This window comes from Lissotriton vulgaris, chromosome 7, assembly GCF_964263255.1.
Source record: "Lissotriton vulgaris chromosome 7, aLisVul1.2, whole genome shotgun sequence".
Classification (NCBI taxonomy): Eukaryota; Metazoa; Chordata; class Amphibia; order Caudata; family Salamandridae; genus Lissotriton; species Lissotriton vulgaris.
Genome location: NC_141695.1, coordinates 902,217,466 through 902,231,517, shown reverse-complemented (window position 1 = coordinate 902,231,517; position 14,052 = coordinate 902,217,466). Strand labels below are relative to the sequence as shown.

Here is a 14,052-nt window from a genome sequence, read left to right as displayed (position 1 = left end):
GATTTGAAGGTGTGTTAACTTTGACTAAAACGCTTTAAAAGTATATACAGTGTGAGTTTTTTTCACTACTCCAAACTAAAATGTCAAGGTTATTGTAGAAGCAGAGCAAGCCAATCAAGTTTCAGGTCTTTGTGTCAACAAACCTAACATTATCTGGCAGCGCGGTTTCGCCTCGGAGCCCGTCCTCTCCACCCCGCTCCCGCCTCCCAGCTGCTCCTCCCTCCCACTGACTGCTAAGGCTCGCCCCGTCTTTTGAAGCGCTGTTACCGTCCTGACTCCATCAGAAGCGGTCGCTCCCCACGCCCCCTGGTCTCTCCTGGGTATCGTTGTTGTTTGCTCGCATTGCTTTGCTGCCTTTAATAGAACTGGTGCCTGCTTGTGTTCCGTAGCGTCCTACCACTCATTTGTGCATTGCTCGCATTGCCTCTTTGGGTATTTTTGCCATTCTGTACATTGCTCGCATTGCCTTAAAGAGTGTCTGGGCCAGTTTGTATCGTAGCGCTCGCATTGAATAATAGAATTTAAATAATAGTGCCTGATTGTGCTAGTGCCACTGCCCACAGCGTAATTCATATTTGTGCCCCAACCTGTTCCGGTTTCGCTTTTGCTGCCATTTTGTTGTTGTGCCTTGGAGCCCGTCCTCTCCACCCCGCTCCCGCCTCCCAGCTGCTCCTCCCTCGCTCCGCCCCCCTCCACTCTCCACTTATGTCAGATGCATATGCGCGCAGCGTTCACGCGCAGCGGACGCGCTCCATGCACGCCGAAGGTGCGGCAAAAGTAAGCCTGTCTACGCCCGTCCGCGCCTGGACCGCGCCCAGCGCCAGAACCCCTGGCCCCCGCAAAATCCACTCCTCCCGCATAACGTACGACGCCGCAACCCTCTCAGCCCTTAACCCTGGCCGACCCCCAAACTGCTACCAAGCGGCCCCAGGACACACCCATGGACCCTTCACCTGCCACTCCTGCAAGTTCAACTGCATCAAGACCCACACCTAATCCACAAACCCCAAACAGAGCTCCGACACTAACCACATGAAGTGCATCCTGCTCAACACCCGCTCGGTCCACAGACATGCCATTGACCTCTGGAACCCACTCGACACCACATCGCCGGACGTCGCCTGTCTTACAGAAACCTGGATGAACGCCTCATCAGTACCCGACATCGCCATAGCCATCCCGGACAGCTACAAGATCATCCGAAAGGACCGCATCAACCAAACAGGAGGAGGCATCGCCATCGTCCATAAGAACACCATCCGCATCACGACCTGTTCTGACGATAACCTCGCAGCCGCCGAACACCGTCACTTCCAGATCCACACCGACCCCAAGACCACACTCAGAGGCACCCTCATCTACAGGCCACCAGGATCCCGGACACAATTCAGCGAAGACATCACTGACTTCATCAGTCCACACACCCTCCCCTCCGAGGACTACATTCTACTGGGAGACCTCAACTTCCACCTGGAAAAGAATAACGACAGCAACACCACCACCCTTCTGGACAACCTCGCCAATCTCGGACTCAAACAACTTGTTAACACCCCCACCTACTATGCCAGACACACGCTCAACCCAATCTTCACCTCCAGCAAGCACATCTCCTTCAATCACACCACAGCTCTCCATTGGACAGACCACAGCTGCCTTCACTTCAACTACAATAAGACTACGGCCCACAACCACCCACAACCAATTCCCCGCAGAAACTGGAACAAAATTACCACCGACCAACTATTCACATCGCTTCACCAAAACCCTCCTGCAAAATCATCAGACCCAAACCTTGCAGCCACCAACCTCACACAATGGATCACCCACAGCGCTGATGAACTAGCACCCTTGAAAAAACATCAAATCAAGCAAGGTAGCAAAAAAGCCCCCTGGTTCAACGATGACCTCAAGAAATCCAAGAAGATCTGTTGCACCCTCGAGAAAGCCTGGAGAAAAAACCCAACCACTGACAATCTGGCCACCTTCAAGAACGCCACCCGCAAACACCACCAGCTGATCCGATCCACCAAGAAATCAGAATTCAAGGATCGCCTCGACAACAACGCCCACAACAGCAAGGAACTATTCAACATCGTCAAAGAATTTACCAACCCCAACGCCGGCACCAACGACATCACTCCATCCCAAGACCTCTGCGACTCCCTAGCCTCATTCTTCCACAACAAAATCGCTGACATACATAACAGCTTTGAAAACCAGTCCGGAGACCAGTCCACCCCACCCACTCCGAACTAAAACCCCCCTCCAACAACCTTTGCGCCTGGAACCCAATCACCACTGAAGACACCATCCGCCTGATGAACTACATCCACTCAGGATCGCCAACCGACCCATGTCCCCACCACATTTTCAACAAAGCAGACTCCATTATCACACCCCATCTCCGAGACGTCATCAACTGCTCCCTCAACTGCGCTACCTTCCTGGAAAGCTGGAAACATGCCGAACTCAGCGCCCTTCTGAAGAAACCCACAGCAGACTCCAATGAAGTTAAGAACTACCGCCCCATCTCGCTCCTCCCATTCCCTGCCAAAGTCATTGAGAAAGCCGTCAACAGTCAGCTCGCCGCCTTCCTCGAATCCAACAATTCCCTCGACCCTTCACAGTCCGGCTTCAGAGCCAAACACAGCACCGAGACCGCCCTCATCGCAGCAACAGACGACATTCGAACACTACTGGACAGCGGAGAAACAGCTGCCCTCATCCTACTCGGCCTCTCCGCAGCCTTCGATACAGTCTGTTATAGCACCCTTATACAACGCCTCAGCAACATCGGAATACAAGGAAAAGCATTGGACTAGATCATCTGGTTCCTCGCCGGAAGAACCCAGAGAGTCCGCCTTCCCCCTTTTAGATCAGAGGCCACCGAAGTCATCTGCGGCGTACCACAAGGATCATCACTCAGTCCCACCCTCTTCAATGTATACATGAGTCCCCCTGCATCCATCGCGCGCCAACATAACCTAAACATCATCTCCTACGCAGACGACACCCAGCTGATCCTCTCCCTCACCAAAGACCCAAACACCGCCAAAACCAACCTACACGCAGGGATGAAACAAGTAGCCGAGTAGATGAAGAACAGCCGTTTAAAACTGAACTCGGACAAAACGGAAGTCCTCATCTTAGGTTCATCCCCCTCCGCCTGGGACGACTCATGGTGGCCACCAGCTCTGGGAAATGTACCCATACCTACGGCCACGCACGTAACCTGGGCTTCATCCTGGACTCCTCCCTCTCGATGACCAGACAAGTCAACGCCGTCTCATCATCATGCTTCAACATCCTACGTATGCTCAAAAAAACCTTCCGTTGGATCCCCATCGAAACAAGAAAGACGGTCACCCACGCACTAGTCACAAGCCGACTGGACTACGGAAACACCCTTTACGCCGGAACCACAGCCAAACTACAGAAAAAACTCCAAAGCATCCAAAACGCCTCAGCCAGACTCATACTAGACATCCCCCGTCAAGCTCACATTTCCGGTCACCTGAAAGACCTCCACTGGCTACCCGTCAATAAGAGAATAACGTTCCGTCTCCTCACCCATGCACACAAAGCCCTCTACGACTTAGGACCCGAATGCCTCAACACGCGCCTGTCCTTTTACACCCTCACCCGCCAACTACGATCGTCCAATCAAGCCATCGCCGCAATTCCACGCATCCATAAATCCACCATGGGGGGAAGATCCTTCTCCTACTTAGCGGCCAAATCCTGGAATTCTCTCCCCACCCACCTTCGCCTCACACAGAACCACCTCTCCTTCAGAAAACAACTAAAAAGTTGGATATTCGACAAATAAAATACCCCCTTCCCTCAAGCGCCTTGAGACCCTCTGGGTGAGTAGTGCGCTATACAAATGTTTAACTTGAACTTGAAATAGGAAGTTTCGGTGTAGGGCAGCTTTGGAAATCATGGCTTCGGACTGATCAAAGTCTATGGAGTTATGCTCTGTGAGAATGTCCACACAATTTAAATAGAAAACTTACAGAAATATTTTAACATAATGACTCAGAATAATACAAAAATACAGGAGAAGTTGGATATACTACTAATCTCCACAATCAATATGAACAAAACTCCTTCATGAACAAGCTTTTTTCTTTGCCTATGCACCCTTAGTTCCCAAGCAGGAGTATGAAGCATACTGAAAAAAAACACTTAAGACACTCACTGCACAAGGTAATATAAAGAACACTTTTTACGTCAAGTCTAGGCAAGTGCGTATGCGAGGTCTTCTCGACATGCTGTATTCAGTCTATGGGCTCAGAGCCTGCCCTTTGACATGGATTGACTTTTGTCAGTGTCATTTAAATATTGTAGGCTCTAAGTGGCTAAAGGTTGCTGCATATCCCACCTTTTTCTTCACGGTTAACTCCCATGGAGTACTGCCACATGATTTGCCTGCTTCCACTTCTGTTCTTGAATTTGGTGGCTGTGGCACTTTTTGTTTTTATGTACAACGAACACTTCAGGACTGCACCTGTTTCAGATGTGCTATGCTTTCTCTTTTTGAAAAGCTTCAAATTATGCGCTAAGGCGGATTTCGTTTCAGGCCATGGTCAAAAGGTTTGTGTAGTGTTCTAGTCCTTTTACAATGTTCTTATTAGAATAGTAATCGATAGCGACAATAGCATATCTAGAGGTAGAAGGCAATAAATAAAACGGTCCAACTAAATCTATTCCGATTTTTTCCCAAGGTCTAGCGGGCAAAGGAATAGGTTGAAGAGGAAGAGAACGTATTTTAAGACTCTTCTCTGCACCTGCGCATACCACGCATTCATCTACAATCATATCAATCTCTTTGTCCATCTGCGGCCACAAAAATGCTCACGAACCCTTCTATTAGTAAAAGTTTTACCTAGATGACCTTCATGGGCTCCTTTCACAATTCTTGCCCTGAGTACATCTGGAGGTATCAGTCTGTCACCGCGTACTAACAGTCCCCCTTCAACAGAAAGTTCCTCCCCAACTTTCACAAAAGTCTGCAAAGAATAATGAGCATTGTTCTCTCTTGGCCAACCATTCCTCACAAATTTGATGACTTCCCCATGAAGGACATCCTTAGAGAGTTCTTCTATCCATTCAGCTTCACTGATGGAACACATTTCATCTAAACCAATTGATGCGACAAAACAATCCTCATCTTCATAGTCTTCTTCCACACCTTCATTTTCACCCCCTGAAAACCACAGGATGTCTAGACAAATAGTCCGCCCTAACATTTTTTTTTTCCAGGAATGTACACAACCTCAAAGTCAAACTGTAACAACTTGGTGGAAAGAGGAGCAATTCTTGGGGTATGTTCTTTAATCTTGTCCCCAGAGAGAATTGAGACCAACTGGCTATGATCAGTTCTCGACTGAAAATGTTTACCCCAAATGTAAGGAGTAAATTTTCTTATAGCCCACCAACACGCTAAAAGTTCTCTCTCAATGACAGAAAACTTAAATTCTGCACCACGCAAAACTCTTGATGCATAACCCAACGTTTGCTCTGAGCCATTAACTTTCTGGGTGAGTACAGCTCCCAGACCTACACCACTTGCATCCACAGTGATGGTACACATAGCATTTGGATCAAAAGGTTTAAGACTTTTTCTTCCAATAAGTTGTTTCTTATTCCATGAAAAAACAGAATCACAATGAACGTCCTAACAAAAAAGGAACCTCTTTTTTCAACATATTTGAAAGAGGTTGTACTATTGAGGCATAGTCAGGTATAAATCTTGAATAAAATTCACACAAGCCTATAAAGGATTTCAACCCAACCGTATCTTTTGGAGGAGAACTATCTACAATAGCCTTTACCAACCCTGGTCTTGGTTCTACCCCATGCTCTGACAAAACATGCCCTAGATATTCTACTTTTTGTGTCCTGAAAACACACTTTTCCTTTTTCAAAACCCACCTCCATTACGTAATGCTTCCATAACTTTAAACAGAGTTATCATGTGATTCACAAGTAGGACCATGAATCAAAACATCATCTTGGAAGACAACCACACCAATAATGTCTTTTAATAGATTGGACATAATTCTTTGAAACACAGCTGCCGCAGAGGCCAATCCGAAAGGCATGCGACAGTACTGAAAAGAACCAATCGGAGATATGAAAGCTGTTAGGTGTCATGAAGATGGATCCAAGACAACTTGGTGGCAAGCTGAGGCTAAATCCAGCTTACTAAACCATTTTGACCCATTTATAAGAGACAACATGTCGGAATTTTTGGCAGCGGGTGCAAGTCCACCCAAATATTTTTATTATGACAACGTAAGTCCATGCAAACGCGAAGATCGCCATTCCTTTTTTTAGCCACGACCAAAGGAGAAAGCCAAAGAGAAGACTCTATTGGCTCAATGATTCACTTTTTACAAAGACCCTTCAGTTCCTCTTCAAGCTGATCCCTGACACTAAAGGGTACATTTCTTAGTCTGTGTTTAACTGGAATAGCGTTATCTTTCACCCTAATGGTATGTCTGAAACCCTTTACTTCACCAAGATTATTCCCAAAGACAGAAGGAAATCGTTCTACTAATTTCTCTACAAAATCATCATTTTGAACCACAGAAATGGGATTTTTAGTACCTGGCCTGAGTACCATCTTGAACAACCCCTGATGGAAGAATCCAAGGATATTCAATCCTTTGATAGATACATACATTTTCCCAAACATTTTTCTGCCTCTAAATTCTAATGTATTCTCAAAGTAACCTGCAAGTTCAATCGTTTTACCCTCATAAGAAACAGGAGATCTATCAGGTGGTTGTAAAACACGGTTACCCCAGACTTCACTAAAGAGTTCTTGAATCAACATAGTTATTCTTGCACCAGAATCAACTAAAAGACAAACAACCTTATCGCCATACCTATGTCAGTGTATGGATCCACACAATTATTAGTCAACTCTGAATCACTTGACAAATCTCCCACAACAACAGCCATGTCCCTCAAATCATGCTGAATACTACTCAAATCTTTATGTTTGAATTCCGATGCACTAACATTAGCAACAGTAGAAGAAGAAACATTTTGCTTGTTATCTTGAAAATTCGTTACATTGTGTTAAACATTTTGACATACCATAGCAAAATGTCCTAATTTTCCTCATAACCTGCACATAACGTTCCTAGCAGGACAAGGTCGGCCAGATTTAAAATGAGGATAATTACCACATTTGAAACAAATATTGCTCTGCTTAAAAAAACTTGTTCTCAGTTCTAGGATACAAATTGTTTCTACCTTCTTTGGTTTTTACAACACTTACACAATCCTCCTTGGTAGAAGTTGAAGCCCCTTTTTCTTCTAACTCTTTTACAGATAATTTTGAAAATTCAATACTTTTTGCAATACGTACAGTTTCTTCAAGCGTAGGATTACCTAAAGACAGCAATTTCTGTTGAATACTCTTATCCACACATTTACAAATATATTGCTCTTATCATCTGATCTCTAAAATTTTCAAATTGACACTCAGCACTAAGCATTCTTAAAGCTGAGACAAAATCTTCAACCTTTTCCCCCTGTCTTTGATCTCTTTTGAAAAATGTATGTCTGATTACAACTAAACTAGATTGAATGTCGAAATGTAACTCTAGTTTTTTTTACAGTTTCAACAAAATCATCAATATCCTCTTCATCCGCTGCACGCACTAAAGGAGGAAGATGCTTATAAATTGATCGTCCTTCAAACCCTAATGCATGCAACAAAAGATATTTATTTATTTCTGCTCTGTAACGTGAGGCCCCAATAGCACCTAAATAAGTTGTAAATGCATCATACCATTTTTTCCACACAATTGGTGGATCACCAGGTTCTTCAAGAAAAGGTAGAGGAGGCGTAACTGCTTGCATTTTCTTAACTAGCCAAAATCTAAAATACAGATATATTTATTCATAAACATATGACACAACCTAAACATATAATCTCTGCCCTAAATTGACTATAATACACTTCAATATTCCTTCTTTAGTTGTTGAAAATTCAAGAATAAAATTAAACTTTTTTTTTTAAACAATGTAAAACTTTTTTTTTTTTTTTAGAACAATTAAGTTTGGTGTGCATATCACCGAAGATGCACACTTCGTGGTACCTTCCCGCTTTGATAACTCTTCCTCACGATGTATACTTCTTAAGATGTGTGTGTCATCGTAAACTCCCAGACACACAACTTGACCCAAAAGAAGAGAAGCTTGTCACCTCTTAATGTGTATGTGCAAACTACGCTCTTCTTTAGGTGTGCGTGTCACCATAAACACGCTCACGACTTATCCTTTAAACTCGAATCAGGGTGTGGTGTCACCGAGCACATTTTTCCACATAGAAAACATCTCACTCGAACGTAGAATGTATATGTGTGTATATCACCGTAAGCACGTTCTAGTCCGTTCATCCGCTTCTTCGCTGTTCAATTATTTCTTTATTTGCAAAATATTACGCTTTGAATTTGACTTTCCACACTTTATTCCTCCTAAGATGGAGCTTATGTTTTTTTACGTCGTTGACGACAAGTTAAGTTTCATAAAATGGCCTCCACGTTGCCTACGTAATTCGCACTTTAGTTGCTGTTAGACAGATAAAATGGCCTCCACGTTGTCTACGTAGTGCGCGCTTTAGTTTTGACGCTACTAAGAGCATTAGTCCACTCAAAATGTCTGCCGCTTGCACATTAGAGCGCTAACTTCCATGTTGCGCGCGCATCATTACTCTGATCACAGTCTCACGAGTACTTCCTCCGTTGCTCCGCTGCCAAATTTTAATAATTTAAAGACAGTACCTTATCCGAACAATACCGCGTCTTCAAGAACACCAATGTGCCACTTCCACACGAAGTTTTAACGTCAGCTCTCATGCTGCGAAGGTACGTTACGCCTTTTCTTTGCTTTACTTTTCTTTCTGTGGGTTCTCTTGCACCTGTGCCATTGTCGCCACATTATTTGTAGTAACTAAATCCACGACAAATGAGTAAGTGGAAAGTAATAGCTTTAATGTGGCACAGGTGCTGCGCAGCACCCAACGTTGAGACAGCAACTGTAATATCTCACATTTGAAAAGCGAGTTCTATTCAGAAACTAACTAAAGATTCTAAGAGAGAATTCTAATAAGAACATTCTAAAAGGACTAAAACAGTACAGTTTGTTTATTCCAATTGTGGGCATGCGACGGCTACTTTCTGTCTGGGCCACGTTTGTAAGGTTTATTTCTTTGCAGTGCTGTTCTACCGTGGAGTAGCCATCACGCACAATATAAAACCGGTCCGAAATGTGGAACAAACATTCCACCCCCCCCCCCCCCCCCCCCCAATTCCCCTTGTGCCTGGTACACCCGTTCCCATCCTCCACTGCTCCTGACATTTTCAGGCAGTGATATCATCTCCTGTTTGGAGACAGTCTTTTCCGCTGGTGATTCTTTTCTTTCCATGCTGCAGTAGTGAGTACAACCTAACCCCACACGTGCTGAGAGGTGAGGCGGGATGTATGTCTGCGCGTCAGTTCCTGCTTCCCTGCAGCTCAGTCATGTTTAGGGTGGTGGCTATTTCTGTCTGCGATCTGCCTCCAGCCACGGTAGGATCAGGAGGGTTGCTAACCCCCTTCAGTGCCACTGTCAGCCCGCCCTCTAGAGCAGGGCCGCAGCTGCCGCCATGCAGGGTATCAAGTGTGTGGGGGTCAGGGACAGGTGAGTGATGGCTGACTGCGACCTGCACGTATGGACGCACTCCGCCTAAACAATAGGAGTCCCCTTAGGTTCCAGACCCCCAAAGCTACACCTTTCTTGTGCACGCAGCACCCTTGTCCCTTCTGGGCTTGTGTGCTAGACAGGACCAATATTTCACCCCCTTCAGCATCAGGTCCACATATTCACTCCTTTTTGTTATTATTTAGCTTAACCCCTCAACTCCTCCCAGTTTCTTTTCATCCTGTCCCTCATTTTTCTCCTCGTCCAGCTCTTCAATCTCAACCTAAAAAGTGATACAAAGCTGCTTCATAGCGCTTTTTAAATTCATCTGGTTTCCGCCCCCCATGTTTTTTTTTTAACAGCGAAAATGGCGACCCCATAACTTATGCATGTACTGTGTCACGCAGAAGTGTCATTAACAAGTTAATTAAAATTTTTACCAGCACCTTCCAGGAAGCATCACAGCGCTTTAACGCCAGATCGAATAAACACTGTACAGCACACCCTACCGGACAAAAAAATTATTTACAGAATATTCAATACAGAACTCTCACTATTCGCAGACCTTGAAGGTATTCACATGTATTCTCCTGAAGAGCCTTCACTGGCTCCCTGTGGCCAAACGGTGCTCCTTTAAACTCGGTTGCACCGTATTCAAGTCCCTTCACAATCACGCCCCCGAGTTCATTTCCTCCAAATTCAGGCGATACCTTCCATCCCGCAACCTTCGATCCTCTGCTGACAATCTTCTTTGCATTCCATCGATTCGCCGAAAAAAACTCGGTGGCCTCCGGTTCTCCTTTCTTGGCCCCACTTTTTGGAATTCCCTTCCTGGGCCCTTTCGTCACTGCCCTACTTATGATTTGTTCCGTAAAACCCTGAAAACTCACCTTTTTAAACTGGCCTTTGAGTAATGCTCCCTGCCTCAGTGTGTTATGTCTGTTTTGAGCGCCAAGAAACCGTCTCGGTGTACGTGCGCGGTACAAATTGTTTTACATAACATAACATAACATGAAGACCAGTCACTGTATAGCACCTTCTGGTAAGCCTCACAACGCTCGACAGACATGAAAGATAGCTCATATTTACAGTCTTTACTGATATTTTTGTTTTATATACAGCTAATATGTGCCAAAAAGCTGATTTGAAGAGCTAGTATATTTACAGATATAACTCTTCCTTATAAATGCTTTCTTATTGTGTACGAGCTCAATAACTAATGCAAGGAAGTCCATGTTTAGGTCATCTTCTGGACCCCTTTTTCGCGAACATGACGGGTATATCCGCTATTCCCCCCCCCCCGATCTTCCTTGGTCCGACCACTCACTGATCATGGCTAACTGGGAGGTTAAGTGTGATGACACGCTCCCACTCAGGAAATTTAGAATAGACAGGGCATGGTCAAGGCTCCCTGTAGAGGCCTGGAATGCCCGTCTGGAGGGCACCCAGCCTGAGAAGGGTTGTGATCCTGTAGCAGATGCTACAGTGAGGAACTGGTTGACCAATGCAGTGGACCATGTGCTTCCACTCAAGAAGATGCTTATTAGGGACAAGAGAATGGGGTCTGCCCCATGGTACACCCCAGAGCTCAGAACCCTGAGACAGAACTGTAAACGCGCGGAGAGACTATGGAGGAGGAGCCCAGAGACAGATAGCAGGGAAAAATGTCGCATGGAATTAAGAACATACAAACGTGCAATACGTACTGCTAAGGCCTCTTTCTATGGGGAGAGAGTAAATCACGCTGCGTCCTCATCCAGGAAAGCCTTCCTAGTGATGAAGGAGCTTCTTAAACCGCCTGAGCCGTTCCTGTCTACGACAGACCACAGGAAAAATGTCTGGAATTAGCCACTTACTTTAAGAACAAAATTGATTTCATTATTAGTTCTCTCCCTTCGGTGATGGGAACATCGGCCCCTTCTGAGGACCTCAGCATGTCGGAAAATCTACTGACGTCATTTGGCCCTGTATCCTCAGGCGAAGTACTGAAGGTCCTCGGGAGCCTGAAAAGTGGCTCACCTCGGGACCCAGTCCCAATGCGGTACTTAAAGCAGGCCGCCTTGGCGATAGGAGAGCCCTTGACCGATTTGGTCAATCTCTCGTTCACTCATGGGACTGTGCCGCCTGATTGGAAAAGTGCGGTCGTCAAAGCGCTTCTGAAGAAGCCTGGCTTGGACCCGCAGAACCTGGCCAATTTCAGGCCCATCTCCTTGTTACCAGGAGTTAGTAAGATAGCCGAGAGGTTGGCGAACCATCGGTTATCCAACTTTCTTGAGGAGAATGGCCGGTTGAGGGACTCCCAGACGGGATTTCGACCGGGTCATGGAACTGACACGGCTCTGCTAGCAGTGGTAGAGGAGGCCAGAAGCACTTTGGACGCAGGGGGGTCAGTGGCAGTGATCCTCCTGGACCTCAGTGCGGCCTTCGATACCGTCAACCATGGGGTGCTGATAAAACGTCTAGCTGAGTCGGGTGTCACAGGAGTGGCCCTGGAATGGTTGGCCTCCTTTCTGGAGGGGCGTACCTTCGAGGTCTGGGAAGGAAACGCAAAATCCCCTCCCCTCCCACTTCACTGCGGGGTGCCCCAGGGCTCATCCCTGAGCCCCACATTATTTAACGTGTATATGGCACCCCTGGAGGGTGTGGTGTCTCCGTTTGGCTTTAAGACCATAAGCTATGCGGATGACACCCAGCTAGTGGTGAGTCTGACACAGATGGAGAAACAGCCTGAGACGCTCCATTCATGCTTGAGAGGTGTTTGATTGGATGTCCAGGTCATCGCTCAAATTGAACGGATCAAAAACTGAGCTGATGATCTTGGGCCAGTCAAGTTTTGCCCTCTCGCCGAGCAGCTGGCCTGACTGCATGGGCACCCCGCCCGACCCAAAGAACGAGATTAAGAGCCTGGGGGTCTGGCTGGAGCCGGGACACACGCCAAGAAGACCGCTGGCGTGTGTTATGGAATGCTCCGGTCGGCCCGTAAGGTTCTCCCCCTGCTGCCAGAACTCTCCCGGAAGCTGTTAGTCCAAGGCTTAATCATCTCACGCCTGGACTACAGTAATGCGCTCTTTCTCGGAGCGGCAGAGTCAACGTTTAAGATCCTGCAACAAGTGCAGAACGCAGCAGCAAGGCTGCTGCGGAACGTTCCGGCCAGGCAGTCAGCCAGGCCTGCTTTAAGAGCACTCCATTGGCTCCCTGTCAAAGAGAGAGTTACCTTTAAGGCCCTCTGCATCGCCCACAAGAGCATACAGGGGAAAGGACCAGCTATTCTGAAGGACATGATTCGGCCCTATACGCCCACAAGAGCTTTACGCTCTGACAACAAACACCTCCTTCAGACAAAGAGAATTAGGAGAGCCCGTTCAGGTGGCAGGAGTTTTTCTATCCATACAGCGCGCGCCTGGAACTCCCTCCCACTCTCACTGCGCTCCGAACCAAACCTTCTCAGGTTCCGGAAACATCTGAAAACGTATCTTTTTCCAGAATAATTGTAGCTCTTCTGCACTCTCTTAGTAGCCTGCTCTTGGTTTCTATAGGCGCTGGGATGCCCCTGGGTAACCGTGCGCGGTACAAAATTCAATAATAATAATAATAATGTTTCATAATACCAGGGCTTCAGAGAAGTATGGAATACATTTTTGTTGCGGTTCTCTCCCTCTACCTCTTAATTGCCTGCTCACACATGCTACCTTCCTGTACATCCTCGTAGTGGGTACAGGTCCACTTCTCACCTCCACCCACAACACCTTCTCTCTCTCACTCTTTCTTGTACTCTGTCACACCACTCTCTCACACACTGATCCAGCATTTCTCATATTGGTTCACTTCAAAGCTTTCAGCACAGTTCCTTTACCATACCTTTAAAAAAAATCAAGACGTCTAATGCACACTCTCCTCTTCTTTCAGTGTCTTCTGCCTACACAAACGCAATTTCTTTATGAGTCTACAACCTTCTCTCTTTCTCGCACACTGTTTCTGCTACTCTCTCTAGAGTTCATTCACCACTTCATGCACAACTACCTATCCCTCTCAATCTTCCTTTATATTTATTCTATACAACTCTCACCTGTATCTATTCACAATACCACATGATTTTACTATACAAATACACTACAGACCACACAATTCCACCCCACACAATTCCGCAACCAACAATTAAAATTCAAACCAAGTAATTCCACTACAAACAACATGCATTATCATTTAAAATGTCAATAGCTTTAACCTACACAAATGCAAGGCCAATTGCATTGCAAATGCTTGTTGGACAAGGGATTTCTCTGACGTACCTTTACAGCTTGTCCGTCGTGTATGTAATCACATTTTCTACAGACAGGACTGTATGAACG

The 14,052-nt window shown here is 46.0% G+C and overlaps 1 protein-coding gene across 1 annotated transcript in view; it reads right to left on the bottom strand.

Annotated features, from left to right (window-relative positions):
- Window positions 1–14,052, bottom strand: part of MGAT4B (alpha-1,3-mannosyl-glycoprotein 4-beta-N-acetylglucosaminyltransferase B) — a 1,389,535-nt gene that overhangs the window by 538,311 nt on the left and 837,172 nt on the right. The gene's annotated exons all lie outside the window — the stretch shown is intronic.